Source organism: Muntiacus reevesi, chromosome X (assembly GCF_963930625.1).
Source record: "Muntiacus reevesi chromosome X, mMunRee1.1, whole genome shotgun sequence".
Classification (NCBI taxonomy): domain Eukaryota; kingdom Metazoa; phylum Chordata; class Mammalia; order Artiodactyla; family Cervidae; genus Muntiacus; species Muntiacus reevesi.
This window is the reverse complement of record NC_089271.1, coordinates 11,320,075-11,336,487: the sequence shown is the minus strand read 5'-3', so window position 1 is coordinate 11,336,487 and position 16,413 is coordinate 11,320,075. Positions and strand designations below refer to the sequence as shown.

Genomic DNA, 16,413 nt, shown 5'->3' with positions numbered 1-16,413 from the left:
CTCTCTTTTTTTAATAAACTCTGTTGAGATGGTTCACATCGCTCATTATTAGACAAATGCATCTCAAAACTCCATCAAGTGTCAAATGGTCCCAGTCACAACAGACAGAATGTGAAAGTACAATATAAGTAAATGCAGGACAAGGCTTGGGGATAAGGCGACCCTTCTTTCTACTTTGTCCTGTAAATTAGTAACAGGAACTACAGAACACATAATGGGAGGGGGGGGGTCCTTGAGATACTACATAGAGTCTACCTATCATCTCGCAATCCCACTCCTGATCATATATCCTCAGAAAACCATAACTGACAAAGACAAATGCATCCCCACATTCATTGCAGTGCTATTTACAACAGCAACTACAGGAAAGCCGTGAATGTGCCCTATCACAGATGAATGGGAAGAGAAAATGCAGTGCCCATATAGAAAGGAATATCACTCCATCATACAAAAGAATGCTTCCCTGGTGGCTCAGACGGTAAAGCGTCTGCCTGCAATGCGGGAGACCCAGGTTCGATCCCTGGGTTGGGAAGATCCTCCGGAGAAGGAAATGACAACCTACTCCAGTGTTCTTGCCTGGAGAATTCCAAGGACGGAGGAGCCTGGTGGGCTACAGTCCATGGGGTCACAGAGTTGACATGACTGAGCCGCTAACACCCTTTCCCAACTAGACAGCCTGGGGCTGTAGGAAATGCTGCTTCCTTGTGGACACTTCCTGTAACTACATTTTAAACCAGGACCTTCTGGGTGCTTGGGGCTCTAAAAATCACCTGCCTTCCAGAAATATACTGCAGAAGGGTGCCATGAAAGATTCCAAAGTAGGGCGGACCTTCCAGAAGTCAATCAAAGATATAAATCGTGTGGGAGGTCTTTTTTTGTTCCTGCTTTATTTATTTATTTTTTAAACAAATGCTCAGGAGATGATCCTCATTGCTCATTATTAGAGAAATGCATATCAAAACTCCATCAAGTATCTACCATATGTAAAATAGATAGCCAGTGGAAATTTGCTGTGACTCAGGGAACTTAAAGCGGGGCTCTAATAACCTAGAGGGGTGGGAATGGATGGAAGGCAGGAGGGAGGTTCCAGAAGGAGGGGACATACGTACACCTATGGTTAATTCATGCTGCTTATGGCAGAAATCGAACCAATGTTGTAAGGCTCTTATCCTTCATTAAAAACAAATAAATGAACAAACAAACAAACAAACCCAAAATACCACAACTCCATCAAGTGTCAACTGACCCCAGTCAGAAGAGCTATTGTGTAAAAGTATAATAAGAAAAAATGTAGGACAAGGCTGGGGATAATGGAAGACTCCCACTCTGTACTGGAAATGAGTAACAGGCGCTAAGGAATACAGAATGGAAGTTTCTTGAAATACTACACAGAGAGTTACCTTGTGATCCCACAGCCCCACTCCTGAGCATATATCCCCAGAAAACCACAAATGGTAAAGACACATGCATCCCAACCTTCATTACAGCACTATTTACAAGAGCAATGATATGAAAGTCATGAATGTGCCACTGAACAGATGAATGGAAAAGAGATGTGGTGCGTATGTAGAATGGAATATCACTCCGCCATAGAAAAGAATGAAATAATGCCATTTGCAGAAACACGGAGGGACCTAGACCCAATAAACGTCAGTGCGGTAAATCACAGAACAACTTATATTATATTACTGGAGTAATATAGCTGGAGTCTAAAATGATGCAAATAAAATACATTCATTTACAAAAGAGAAGAGAAACCACAGCGTTTGAAAAGAAACTGAAGGTGACCAAATGGTATGGTGGGGGGGGGGGGGGATAAATAATATAGTCTGTATGAAGGTACACCCACTACAATATTGAACATGGAGAATCAGAAAAAACCTACTCTTTAGCTGAGGCTACTCCACTTCATACTCTTTAATAACTGATCTGCAAACAGAACCAAACCGAGTGCACATGTGTACATATATACCTGAATCATGCTGCTGTACCGCCACTTGATGCTTTTGAACTGTGGAGTTGGAGAAGACTCTTGAGAGTCCCTTGGACTGCAAGGAGATCCAACCAGTCAACACTAAAGGAAATCAGTCCTGGGTGTTCATTGGAAGGACTGATGCTGAAGCTGAAACTCCAATACTTTGGCCACTTGATGCGAAGAACTGACTCATTGGAAAAGACCCTGATGCTGGGAAAGATTGAAGGCAGGAGGAGAAGGGGATGACAGAGGATGATTGGATAACATCACCAATTCAATGGACATGAGTTTGAGTAAGCTCCAGGAGTTGGTGATGGACAAGGAAGCCTAGTGTGCTGCAGTCCATGGGGTCGCAGAGTCGGACATGACTGAGCGACTGAACTGAACTGAACTGAACCGCTAAAATAAACACATCATATTTAACCCACGAGATGCCAATAAAATATTGAAATGCAGAGTAATGAGATCCTGGCCCTTGGGTGTTTATCGGGGCACAATACACTAGAATCCACAACCCAGGAACAAACTTTCCCTAACCTCTGGTTTCCCATCTACACAGAGTGGGGCAGTAGGAAAAACTGCCGTCTTGTGGACACTTCCTGTAATTACATCTTTAAAACGGGAGCTTCTGGGCATTCAAAAGGCCTGCCGGGCTCTAATTTAGAGTCTGCCCTCCAGAAATACACTGCGGAAGGGTACCATGAAAGAATTCAAAATAGGAAGGATTTTTCAGAAGTCAATTAAAAAGAGAAATTGTATGGGCGTTCCTTCTTTCTTTCTTCTTTTTTTTTTTTTGTTTCTTTAATAAACACTGATGAGAAGATGATTCATGACAGGAAAGCCATGAATGTTCCCATTCAGAGGTGAATTAATTTTTCAACTAGAGTTCGTATAAAGAATATAATATCATTCCGTCATAGAAAAGAATGAAATAATGCCATGTGCAGGAACATAGGGGGTTTATGGGGCTCTGTAAATCACCTGACCTCAAGAAATATACTGGGCAATAGTGATAATAAAAAATCCAAAGTAGAGCCGACCCTCCAGAAGTCAATTAGAGATGTACATTATATGGACAGTCTTTCTTTTTTCTTTTCTTTCTTTTTTTTTTTTTTTTACAAAAACTCATGAGAATATGATTCTCATCGCTCGTTATTAGCGGAATGCATATCAAACTTCATCAAGTATCAGCTGGCCCCATTCAGAAATCCTATCATGTAAAATATAATAAGAATAAATGTGGGACAAGGCTTGGGGATAAAAGGCAACACTTCCACTCTGTACTGAGATTGGTACCAGGCACTATGGGGCACAGAACGGAGGTTCCTGGAGATACTGCACAGAGTACCCTCTGCTGTGCTGTGCTCAGTCGCTCAGTCGTGTCCAATTCTCTGCAACCCCGTGGACTGTAGCCCACCAGGCTCCTCTGTCCATGGGATTATCCAGGCAAGAACACTGGAGTGGGCTGCCATGCCCTCCTCCAGGGGATCTTCCCCACCCAGGGACTGAACCCAGGTCTCCTGCGTTGCGGGCGGATTCTTTACTGTCTAAGCCACTAGGGAAGCCCATAGAGTACCCTGCTGCTGCTGCTGCTGCTAAGTCACTTCAGTCGTGTCTGACTCTGTGCGACCCCATAGATGGCAGCCCGCCAGGCTCCCCCATCCCTGGGATTCTCCAGGCAAGAACACTGGAGTGGGTTGCCATTTCCTTCTCCAGGGCATGAAAGTGAAAAGTGAAAGTGAAGTCACTCAGTGGTGTCTAACTCTTAGCGACCCCATGGACTGCAGCCTACCAGGCTCCTCCGTCCATGGGATGTTCCAGGCAAGAGCACTGGAGCGGGGTGCCAGTGCCTTCTCTAATAGAGTACCCTATCATCCTGCAATTCCACTCCTGAGCAGATATCCCCAGAAAACCATAACTGGTAAAGACAGATGCACCCCTACATTCATTGCAGTGCTATTTACAACAGTAAGGACATGAAAACCATGAATGTGCCCATCCATCACAGAATGGAAAAAGAAGAAGTGGTGCATGTATAGAATGGAATGTCATGCAGCCGTACAAAAGAATGAGGTAATGCCATTTGCAGCAACATGGAAGGACCTAGACCTGATAAAATCAGTGAGGTGAGTCAGACAGAGAAGGACAAATATCACATGATACCATTTATAGCTGGAGTCTAAAACAATAGAAAAATGCTCCTTTACAAAAGAGAAGGGGACTCACAGCCTCGGAAAACAAACCGAAGGTGATTAAAGGGGATGTTTTTTGTGGGGCAGGGGGATAAATCAGGAGGTGCATCCTGAAGGTGCATCTGCTATTATACTGAAAATAGAGAATCATAAAAAACCTACTCTTTAGCTAAGGCCACCCCACTTCACACTCTGTAATAACTGATATGGAAACAGAACCCAAAGGACTATACCTATGTACATATATACCTCAATCAAGATGCTGTGTGGCTAAAATAAACTCATCATATTAAAACTACTATATGCCAATAAAATATTGAAATGCAAGTAATGAGACCCTGTCGCTTAGATGTTTGTCTTGGCATCAGTTCAGTTCAGTCACTCAGTCGTGTCCAACTCTTTGCGACCCCGTGAATCGCAGCATGCCAGGCCTCCCTGTCCATCACAAACTCCCAGAGTTTACTCAAACTCATGCGCATCAAGTTGGTGATGCCATCCAGCCATCTCATCCTCTGTCATCCCCTTCTCCTCCTGCCCCCAATCCCTCCCAGCATCAGGGTCTTTTCCAATGAGTCAGCTCTTTGCATGAGGTGGCCAAAGTACTGGAGTTTCAGCTTCAGCATCAGTCCTTCCAGTGAACACCCAGGACTTATCTCCTTCAGGATGGACCGGTTGGATCTCCTTGCAGTCCAAGGGGCTCTCAAGAGTCTTCTCCAACACCACAGTTCAAAAGCATCAGTTCTTTGTCACTCAGCTTTCTTCACAGTCCAACTCTCACATCCGTACATGACCACTGGAAAAACCATAGCCTTGCCTAGACGGACCTTTGTTGGCAAAGTAATGTCTCTGCTTTTTAATATGCTATCTAGGTTGGTCATAACTTTCCTTCCAAAGAGTAAGCGTCTTTTAATTTCATGACTGCAGTCACCATCTGCAGTGATTTTGGAGCCCCCAAAAATATATTCTGACACTGTTTCCACTGTCTCCCCATCTATTTCCCATGAGGTGATGGGACCAGATGCCATGATTTTAGTTTTCTGAATGTTAAGCTTTAAGCCAACTTTTTCACTCTCCTCTTTCACTTTCATCAAGAGGCTTTTTAGTTCCTCTTCACTTTCTGCCATAAGGGTGGTGTCATCTGCATATCTGAGGTTATTGATATTTCTCCCGGCAATCTTGATTCCAGCTTGGCATAGTACACTAGAATTCACAAACCAGGAACATGACTTTCCCTAACCTCTGGCTTCTTATCTAGACACAGTGGGGCAGTGTGAAACGCTGCTGCCTTGTGGACACTTCCTGTAACTACATACTTCAAAAAAATGGGACCTTGTGGACTTGTTCAGTCACTCAGTCATGTCTGACTCTTTGTGACTCCATGAACTGCAGCACGCCAGGCTTCCCTGTCCTTCATTATCTTCTAGGGTTTGCTCAAACTCACATCCATTGAGTCGGTGATACTATCCAACCATCTCATCCTCTGTCACCCCCTTCGCCTCCTGCCTTCAATCTTTCCCAGCATCAGGGACTTTTCTAATGGGTCAGTTCTTCACATCAGGTGGCCAAAATATTGGAGCTTCAGCTTCAGCATCAGTCCTTCCAGTGAATATTCAGGGCTGATTTCCTTTAGGATGGACTGGTTTGATCTCCTTTTGGTACAAGGGACGCTCAAGAGTCTTCTCCAACATCACAGTTCAAAGGGATCAATTCTTCAGCACTCAGCTTTCTTTATAGTCCAACTTTCACATCCTTACATGACTACTGGAAAAACCATAGCTTTGACTAGATGGACCTTTGTTGGTGAAGTGATGTCTCTGCTTTTTAATATGCTGTCCAGGTTGGTCATAACTTTTCTTCCAAGGAGCAAGAATCTTTCAATTTCATGGCTGCAGTCACCATCTGCCCAAGAAAATGAAGCCTGTCACTGTTTCCATTGTTTCCCCATCTATTTGCCTTGAAGGGATGGGACCAGATGCCATGATCTGCATTTTTTGAATGTTGAATTTTAAGCCAGCTTTTTCACTCTCCTCTTTCACCTTCATCAAGAGGCTCTTTAGTTCCTCTTCACTTTCTGCCATAAGGATGGTATAATCTGCACATCTGAGGTTACTGATCTTTCTCCGGGCAATCTTGATTCACATGTTAGCAAGGTAATGCTCAAAATCCTCCAAGCTAGGCTTCAACAGTACGTGAACTGAGAACTTCCAGATGTACAAGCTGGATTCAGAAAAGGCAGAGGAACCAGAGATCAAATTGCCAACATCTGTTGGATCATAGAAAAATCAAGAGAATTCCAGAAAAGCATCTACTTCAGCATCATTGGCTATGCCAAAACCTTTGACTGTGTGGATCACAACAAACTGTGGAAAATTCTTAAAGAGATGGAATACCAGGCCACCTTACCTGCCTCCTGAGAAATCTGTATGCAGGTCAAGAAGCAACAGTTAGAACCAGACATGGAACAACAGACTGGCTCCAAATCGGGAAAGGAGTACATCAAGGCTGTATATTGTCACCCTGCTTAGCAGGCACACACATGGGCCTCTAAAAATCACCTGCCCTCAAGAAATGCACTGGCGAAGGGTGTGGAAAAATAATTCAAAACAGGGCTGTCTTTCAGGACCAAGTTTAAGAGGCATATATTTGCAATGTTCTTTTTTCCTCTTAAAAACCCATGAAACATTGCCAAATGTCACTAATTTTTAGAGATATGTGTATCAAAGCTACATTGAGGTGTCACTTTGCACCAGTAGATTTGACACCATCAAAAAGTCTATAAAGAATTACTGCGGGAGGAAAAGGATTCCTCCTACTTCATTGTTGGGAATGCAATTTGTAACAGACACTGTGGAGAAGTGTTAGGAGGTTACTTAAAAAAACTACATATGGAGCTACCATATATTCGGTAGTTTCACCCTATTCATATATTCTGAGGAAACCATAAGTCAGTAAGACTCATGTACCCCAACATTCATTGCAGTGGAATTCATAATAGCCAAAATGGAAGCCACCAAAATGTACACCCACAGATGAATGGAAAAGAAGATGTGGTACATATACACAGTGGAATATTACAAAGTCATAATAAAGAATGAAATAATGCCATTTGGCACAACATGGATGTACCTGGGATGAGCAAGTCAATGAAGTCAGAGAGAGAAGACAAATATCATATGATTTCACATTTAGGTGGAGTCTGAAAATTGATAGTTGTAAACTAATTTGCTAAATAGAAACAGACTCAGGCTGAGAAAACAAAGCTATGGTTACTGAAGAGGGATGGTGGGTGGAAGGGATAAATTAGGGTGTTGGGATTATCATGTATACACACACACACACACACACACACACACACACACATATACTAATGCAAATAAAATAATCAACAAAGACTTACTGATTACTGATATATTTCACATATATTTATTTGCATCACTCCGATGTACACCAGAAACTAATAAAATATTTATATCAACTGCACGCTTTATGCATATTTTTACAAAATTGTTGTAATCAGATTGTTCATTATGACTTCCCGAGAACATTTTAACCCTCAAAGAAGAAACTATAAGCTTTATTTTGTCATCTGTTATGATCTAACGCAGGAGTTGACAGCGCTGCACAAATCCACTGATGTGCTCAGGGCAACAGGACTTTCTGGTGCTTTTTCTTCTTCCTGTAGCATCCTCAGCTGACACTGACTTTCTAGTTGCGGGTGCCTCCAGTTGTCACCTGTTGTCCACTCCCCTTTCCACAGGCCCAAATTAAGAGGGACCAAGTTCCCAGGGGGACAATGAATAATCCTGCTAAATCAGATATTTCTCACAGCACACTTCAGAGTGTGCGCTCTACCAAGCGCAGAGGCAAGGCTCTCTGAGAACCACGTTACATGTTCACGACCATTCTCTGAGGTTCTCGGGTGGCATCTAAGGGGTGGTGTGCCCACCCTGAAGGCTGTGAAGGCTGGAGGGATGATGATGTGTTTATGCACATAAACCTACATAACAAAAATCATTTAAACGGTAAAGGGAGCATCGAAACATACTAAGTCTTTAAAGCCTACTTTAGGTGCATGGAGTCAATATTACACAAGAACAAACAATATCCATCTATTTTGCGATTACAGCAGTTGATGGCAAGTAAGTCAAACCCTCAGCTGGCCTTGCCAGTCTCAGGAGGCTGTGCGCTGCTACCGTGTGCGTGTCCCAGTGGCAGAACCTCCTATGAGCAGAAGTGCTAACTTACACAGAGTGACAAGACTCAATGTGTCATATCCGAAAATTTAAAAAGCTTTTCGGTTAGGAGATAAAGCAGGTGTTTGTACTACATTCTGCTTTCAGATGCCTGTTATAACCAAGATGGTTTTACAAAATCAAAATAATGTTACAGTGCTAGAAGGTTCAATAGCACATATACTAAAACTCGAATGATACAGAGATTATCATGGCCCCTGCGCAAGGATGACACAAAAATTCATCGAAGCGTTCCATACTTTTTAAAATTTTGAGCATTAAAAAAATAATATTAATAGGACTCAGAATATTTTTAAAGTTTATTGAAAGAAAACTTAAGATTACATCCAACTTGCAATTTTTTATTTGCCTTCTTGACTGCTTTAAGTATTAAAAAATAGGACTCTGCATGTGCTTCTATAGTGTGCATTATTTGGTAGGTTGTTCTTTCTGGTAGATTTCCCCACCATTTTAAAGTAAAGATACGATCTTTCAACCCTCAAATTATGTGCATTGAATTTTAACAAATTATTTTTGAGTTCCACAAAATATGTGGTAGACACTTTGATCTAGTTAATGCAATCAACTAGTTTCATTAGGAGAAGACAGACTATTTTAATGAATGATTAGTTCATGAAAGTATCCAACTATGCTGATAAGAAGAAAATAAAATTACAAAATGCATGTTACTGTGCCCCGAAAGATGCTTGGAAGACTAGTAAGTCATGGCAGATGACGTATCTGTTCATGAAGCTTTAATTTCATGCAGTTATGCATTTCTCACAAATCACTTTGGTTATGTGATCTTCACACTGAGGGATTTGTTTAGATCAAGCCGTTTATGATTTCAGTGGTTAAACTATAATATTTTATAGCATTTGCTCAGTGCATCCTGATTTCTTTAAGGTTTCAACGTTACCGTTTTTCCTGAAAACTAAAAAGTCTCTTCTGGTATAGGGGACCCGTCAGCTCCTGTTGTTAGAACTGAAACTGCCCTGAGACAGTCTTGAGTTTTAAGAACACATTTTACCTTCACTGTAGACGTCTCAAATTCCGTAACATGTCGTTCATTATAAAAGATCACCATAACCAAGTCACCATCTTTGTTTTTGGTGGGGGTGGCTTCACTCAGCTTGTAGGATTTTAGTTCCCCCAGCAGGGATTGAACCCGCGCTCTCGGCAATGAAAGCACGGAAGCCTAACCACCAGGGAATTCCCTCCACACTGTCCTTTACGCTAAATCTGCTGTAGGACTTTCCCCTCCTCCAGTCGTGATGATATACACTGACCCATCATGTTCTTTCCTGAAAACCATGATCAGCAATGACTATATTTTTGCAGGCTAAAGCTAAAACTCAGCAAGACTAACCAGAACCTCTAAGAATTAAGCCTGTTCTCAATGAGGCTTTGCGGGGTGGGGTGGGGGGAGGGGTGGCTAATATAGTGCACCCGTGTGTGCTCCGTCGTGTCCCACTCCTTGCGACCCCATATAGGCATTGGATCAATTCATAATAAGGGAGGGTTTTGGTGACTCCGGCTCAAGTGTCCACCTTATAATCACAATAATAATCACGAAGACCAGAATATTCTCTGCCATTACTGCACTCCAGCAATGCAAAAATCCAGATACAGCAAGATGACCACATCCCTGGACAGTTTTCACTCTGTCATGGCGACTTCCCGCAGAGTATAAATGTGCTGTGAGGACTGAGCTGTATCCTAAGCCTCTGCCAAATGAGTGTGGCACGTCAATACTATGTTAACGCCGCTGTGCGATTCCTTACTCAGATTAACAGAAGACATGCTTATGAAATTAAAGCATGGAAACAGACACTACTCAGAATCTAGACAACACACAAATGTAACTGCAACAGGAACACGGGATGGGTTACGGTCCAAATATTGCCATGCTATTACAAATGGGCTAACCCAGTGAGCTGCTTAGCCTAAAGCAGTGACTCTGCACTCCAGAACCACTTACGAGCTTTAAACGTGCTGACGCCCAATCCCTACACACAGAGAGAAAAGTTTAATTGGCCCAGGGTGGAGTCCTGGGCATAGGATTTTTAGAAACTCCCCGACTCCTTTGGTGGACCGCCACCATTGTGAAGCCCTGGGCCCTGAACAAAGAGGCCCCAGGGAAAGTCAGACTGCTCTGGGCAAGATCTTCCAGTAGGGGGCGCGCAGCTGATTCCATGTTTCTTAACTTCCATCCGTGTCCCAAGGGTTAACCGATCCTCGGAGAGGCCGTTCTAACATAGATGCTACTCCAATTATTTTCAAAGTGGTGTGTGTGTGTTTTTTTTTTTTTAATTTTCTAAAAGTAACAGGAATTCCCTGACGGTCCAGTCGTTGGGACTCCACTGCAGGGGCAGAGGCTCAATCCCTGAACCTGGAACTGCCATTTCGCAAACCCTACAGTGTGGCCAAATAATAATAATTATAATGACAATAAGATCTACAATGTCTTCGGATTTCAGGTTGAATATGGCAGATTCAATATATCCATATATCTCTACTCTGTCCACAAAACGCCATGAAATGACAGTAAAGGAATAAAAAGAAGAGATATGTTCTTACTGACAAAACAGGAGAACAGGTAACATCAGCTAAGTGGGGACAAGGACATTTTAATGCTTCAGAACCCTGGAAAGCTCAGGAATTCTAAGCTATCTCTGACGGTTGAGGACAAATTGATGTCAGAGGGGGCATCTAGCCTGTCTGATACAGTTTACAACGAAACGAAGAAAGAGCAGTATAAGCATATTATGAGTTATAGAAGCAAACAGATGAAACCGCTAAGGATTTCAAATGGTTGTTTCGGGGAAGTGGGAACTGGGATGGGAAAAAGCAATTCTGGGTTTTGCTCTTCTGAGAGCCCTGTGTCATTTGGCCTTTAAAATTAAATTCTGAAGGCCATTATCCTTCAATTAAAAAATAAATTTTTAAAAAGCAAAAATATGAAGCATATACAAAATTTAGTGTTTTTTTTTCAAAGCTGCTTTTGAACACGTTTGGGAGTAAAGGTATGCAAATACTGTAGATATGAATGTAAAGTTGTAAAATCTTTCCGGGTGACAGGTGGGTAATATGGATCAAAATATTCAATGTGTGGAACGTTTACTCCAGCATTTTCAGTCTTGAGATTTGCCCTGAGGAAGGAATTGGACACCCAAGCACTGCTTTGAGTATAAAATAGAACAATTGGAAACTATCTACAGGCCCTACACCAGAATTTTGATTGGAACAACTGATGGCTCCTCCATACAGGAAAATCATATGCAAATACTTTAAATGATGGATTGTACATCTCCCAGACGGTCAGAAATTCTAAAAGTCTGAAAACAAGAGTTGCTGGGCATGGGAAACAGCGAAATGTTGATGTAGAGCTGTTGACTGTGCACTGATACACGGTCTTTGGAGAAAATAAACACTGGCATTACATAAGTAAAAAGTTAGATATACACTTTGATTAGCAATTCTCAGAGGGAATCTAAAATGACTCCCATGAACTATACAGTGCATGGAATTCTCCAGCCCAGAATACTGGAGAGTGGGTATCAGTTCTCTTCTCCAGGGGATCTTCCCGATCCCTAGGAGTCGAACCTAGGTCTCCTGCATGGAAGGTGGATTCTTTACCAGCTGAGCTACCAGGGAAGCCTGAGACCTTCTATGGATTTTTACAAATATTACATCCTGGAGTGGGAGGGGGGAGAACAGAATGAACACACCTACCGCATAAGTTTACGACCTACCTACATAAGTTTATGAACAAAGAAAATGAACCTATATGAATAATGTGGCTATGAAAGTTGACTATCACTATATCCAGTAGTAATAACTGTGGATTAGGAAAAAAAATTGGGACTCACATGGTACACAATTCACCTGCAATGCAGGAGACCCGGGTTCGATCTCCAGGTCGGGAAGAGTCTCTGGAGAAGGGAATGGAAACTCACTCCAGTATTCTAGCCTGGACAATTCCACGGACAGAGGAGCCTGGCAGGTTACAGTCCGTAGGGTGGCTAACAGCCCCACAGGAATGAGTGACTGAGACTACAGAAAACAAAGCAGAGCCCGGAAAACAATTACAGCTGCAACAGAAACGTGGGATCACCCAAAAGGAGCTCTCCTTTTCCCAGGTGGCGCTCTCTCTGCAAGCCGCTCAGTCGGGTCCGACCAGAGGCTGCCTGGCTCCTCTGTCCATGGGATTCCCCAGGCAAGAATCCTGCAGTGGGTAGCCATTCCCTTCTCCGGGAGGTTCTTCCCCAGGAGCGAACCTCCGGCTCCCACATTGTAAGCAGACCCTTCACTGTCTAAGCCACCACGGTGACTGTAATCACTAATGTTTTAGAAAGCTGTCTACCAATATAGGAGGGGCCGGTTCCATCCCTGGGTCATAAACATTGTCCAGTTCCCTTGCTCAAGTCATCTCTGAATAGTTCTCCCGGGGCTTGTTCAAATGCATGTCCACCGAGACTTTGGGTGCTCTATAATGAGTCGATGTCGTCACTTTCTCCTCCTCTCTTCAATCTTTCCCAGAATCAAAACCCCCAAAAAATCTCGTTCAGGATCATGAAAATCTTACTGACAAAAAATCAAGAACACGATTTGACGTGATAAATACACATCAAACTCTTAACTGTTGCAGGTGTAGAAAAATTGCCCAAAGCCCTCCACTTTTCAAATTCTATTCTTCCTCACAGCAATATTGGCCTTGTTCATCTCACAAGGCCTCCAAAAATTATTGGAAGCTTCCCTTATCCCTACTTGGGCCTACCTAATTGAATCCTCAGTGAGACAAAGCCTGAGTTTGAGTCGAAGCAAGGACAAGAGTAAGCATACTGCACAGAGCCTGTGAACATACTGATGAGGTGACGCTCACTCCTAACACAGTGAGGCTGAGGAGCATCAAGAGTAAGTCCGGGTCAAGAGTTTGCAGCAGATCTTTTCACCTAAGAGCATAAAGGCTCATTCTTAGAAATAAATCGTTTTGGAAAAAATTATGATAAATTGAAGTCATAAATAGAAACTACATTGCATGCATTGCATTCTGTTTATGCAAATGAACGCTGAACCCCGCCACTGAGATTCGTGCCTTTCCTGCCCCAGTTCCTGCGAAGCCCGCTTTCAGGCCCTTGTCCCCAGGCCCCTGACTCCATGTCTTCTCCTTGACGTTCTCAGTCTGATTTGCATCGAATAAGGGATATTGTTGACAGCTTAAGGAAATGATGTGCGAGCGTTCCATTTGACACAGAGAAGTTTCACTATAATGTCAAATGAAATAGAGTTCCGTGTGTGCTCAGTCCTGCCCAGGCAATTTGTGATCCCATGGACCGTAGCCCTCCAGGCTCCTCTGTCCATGGATCTCCGGGCAAGAATACTGCAGTGGGTAGCCATTCCCTTCTCCGGGAGAAGCTTCCCCAGGATTGAATCTGGGTCTCTCACTTTGTAAGCGGACTGTTTACTGTCTAAGCCATCAAGGCGACTCTAGTCACTAAAAAAAAAAAAAAAAATAGTGCCAAAATAGGAGGGCCCGCTTCCATCCCTGGCTCGAGAAAATTGTCCAGTTCACTTGCTCAGTTCTGTCCGACTGGCTTTCCTATCCGTCACTAACTCCTGGGGCATGCTCAAACTCATGCCCACCGAGTCGGTGGTGCTATCTAATCGTCGTCCCCAATGTCATCCCTTTCTCTTCCCATCTTCGATCTTTCCGGGCACCAGAAAAATCTCCTGGAAAGCGTATTCACGATTATGAGAACCATACTGGCCAAAGACCAAGCAAGTTTACAGGCCAATCAACCTGATCTGCCCCCTGAGAAATCTGTAGGCGGGTCAAGAAGCAACAGTTAGAACCGGACATTGAAACCCAGACCGGTTCCAAATCGGGAAAGGAGTACGTCAAGGCTGCATATTGTCACCCTGCTTATTTAACTTGAATGCAGAGTGCATCATGTGAAATGCCATACTGGATGAAGCACAAGCTGGAATCCACACTGCCGGGAGAAACATCAATAGCCTCAGAAATGCAGATGACACGACCTTTATGGCAGAAAGCGGAGAACGGAAGAACCTCTTCATAAAAGTGAAAGAGGAGAGTGAAAAAGTTGGTTTAAAACTCAACATTCAGAAAAGGAAGGTCATGGCATCAGGTCCCATCACTTCATGGCAAATAGAAGGGGAAACGATGGAAACAGTGACAGAATTTACTGTCTTGGGCTCTAAAATCCCTGAGGATGGTGACTTCAGCCATGAAATTAAAAGACACTTGCTTCCTTGGAAGAAAAGCTATGACCAATCAAGACAGCAAATTAAAAAGCAGAGATATTACTTTGCCGAGAAAGGTCCGTCCAATCAAACCTATGGTTTCTCCAGGACTCATGTATGGATGTGAGAGTTGCGCTGTAAAGAAAGCTGAGGGCCGAGGAATTGAAGCTGTTGGACTGTGATCTTGGAGAGGACGCTTGAGAGCCCCCTTGGATGGCAAGGAGATCCAACCAGTCCATCCTACATGAAATCAGCCCTTAATATTCCTTGGAAAAACTGATGCTGACACTGAAATTCCCATACCTTGGTCACCTGATGCAAAGAACTGACTTACTGGAAAAGACCCTGGTGCTAGGAAGGACTAAAGATTGGAGAATAAAGGTAGAAAAATGAGATGTCTAGACAGCACCATGGATTCGAAGATAATGAGAATGAGTAAGTTTGGAGAATGGGTGATGAAGAAACACAAAGTTTGGAAAGTGGGTGATAAGGAAACCCGAGGTGCTGCAGTCTGTGGGGGTTACAGAATAGTAGTCAACTGAGTAGAACAGTGCTGAATACAGTAAACAGAAGCTCAGAAAGCTTCTATCAGCCCCAGACAAACAACACTGCCTCAACAGTTTCATTCCACAAGATCTGCTTTTGCAAACAATGATATTGGCCTTGTGCAGCTCACAAAGCCTCCAAAAATTTGACGTGTTACAGCTCGTGACTTAGCACAAACTTACCTAACCAGCGCAAGACAAAAGACCCACCTTGGGAATGAGCACTCCTAACACACTGAGGGTGACTCGCGTCAAGGATAAGTCCAGTTCAAGAATTTGAGGCAGATCCTATCACTTAGTGCGTAAAGGTTCATCCATCAAAATACTATTAAAAGAAATCTACAATGAATTCAAATAGCAAATTGAATCTATATTGCGTGCAGTGCATGCTGGTTATGCAAATATTCGCTGAGTCCCCGCCCCCGAGATTCACGCCTTTCCCCGCCCCACCGCCTGGGAAGCCAGCTTCCATTCCCTTGTTCCCAGGCCCCTGACTCCATGTTGTCTCGTCCGCCACACTCTGGGTCTGATTTCTTTTGAATAAGGATTTTGTTGACAGCTTAAGTTAATGATACATGGGCGCTGCCTTTGACACAGAGAAGGTTCACTATAATGTCGAATGAATTCGAGTGCCGAACCTCCTCAGTCGTGCCCAGACTATTTGCAACCCCATGGCCTGTAGCCCTCCAGGCTGCTCTGGTCATGGAATTCTCCAAGCAAGAATACTGCAGGGGGTAGGCATTCCCTTCTCCAGGAGAAGCTTCCCCAGGACTGAATCTGGGTCTCCTGTTTGTAAGCAGACTGTTTACTGTCTAAGCCAGCAGGGTGATTCTAATCACGATTTAAAAAAAAAAAAAAAAGTGACCGCCAAAATAGGAGAACTGAATCATTGGGAAAGTCCCCAATGCTGGGAAAGATGGAAGGCTTGAGGAGAAGGGGACAACAGAGAATGAGATGGTTGGATGGCATCACTGCCTTGATATACATGAGTTTGAGCAAGTTCCAGGAGTTGGAGATGAACAGGGACCCTGGCGTGCTGCAGCCCATGGGATCCCAAAGAGTCTGACAGGACTCAGGGACTGGACTGAACTGAAGATGGCATGGCTCATACTTTCACTGAGTTAGACAAGGCTGTGGGCCATGTGATCAGTTTGACAAGTTTACTGTGACACTGGTTTTCATTCTGTCTGCCCTCTGACAGA

General features: G+C 43.4%; 2 non-coding genes across 2 annotated transcripts; both read left to right on the top strand.

Annotated features, from left to right (window-relative positions):
* Positions 1-460: 460 nt before the first annotated feature.
* Positions 461-532, top strand: TRNAC-GCA (transfer RNA cysteine (anticodon GCA)). Its single transcript has one exon. It is a non-coding gene; the product is annotated as a tRNA-Cys (tRNA).
* Positions 533-8,555: 8,023 nt separating this feature from the next.
* LOC136154903 (U6 spliceosomal RNA) lies at positions 8,556-8,663 on the top strand. The gene has a single exon (XR_010660605.1). It is a non-coding gene; the product is annotated as a U6 spliceosomal RNA (small nuclear RNA).
* The last annotated feature ends 7,750 nt before the right edge of the window (positions 8,664-16,413 follow it).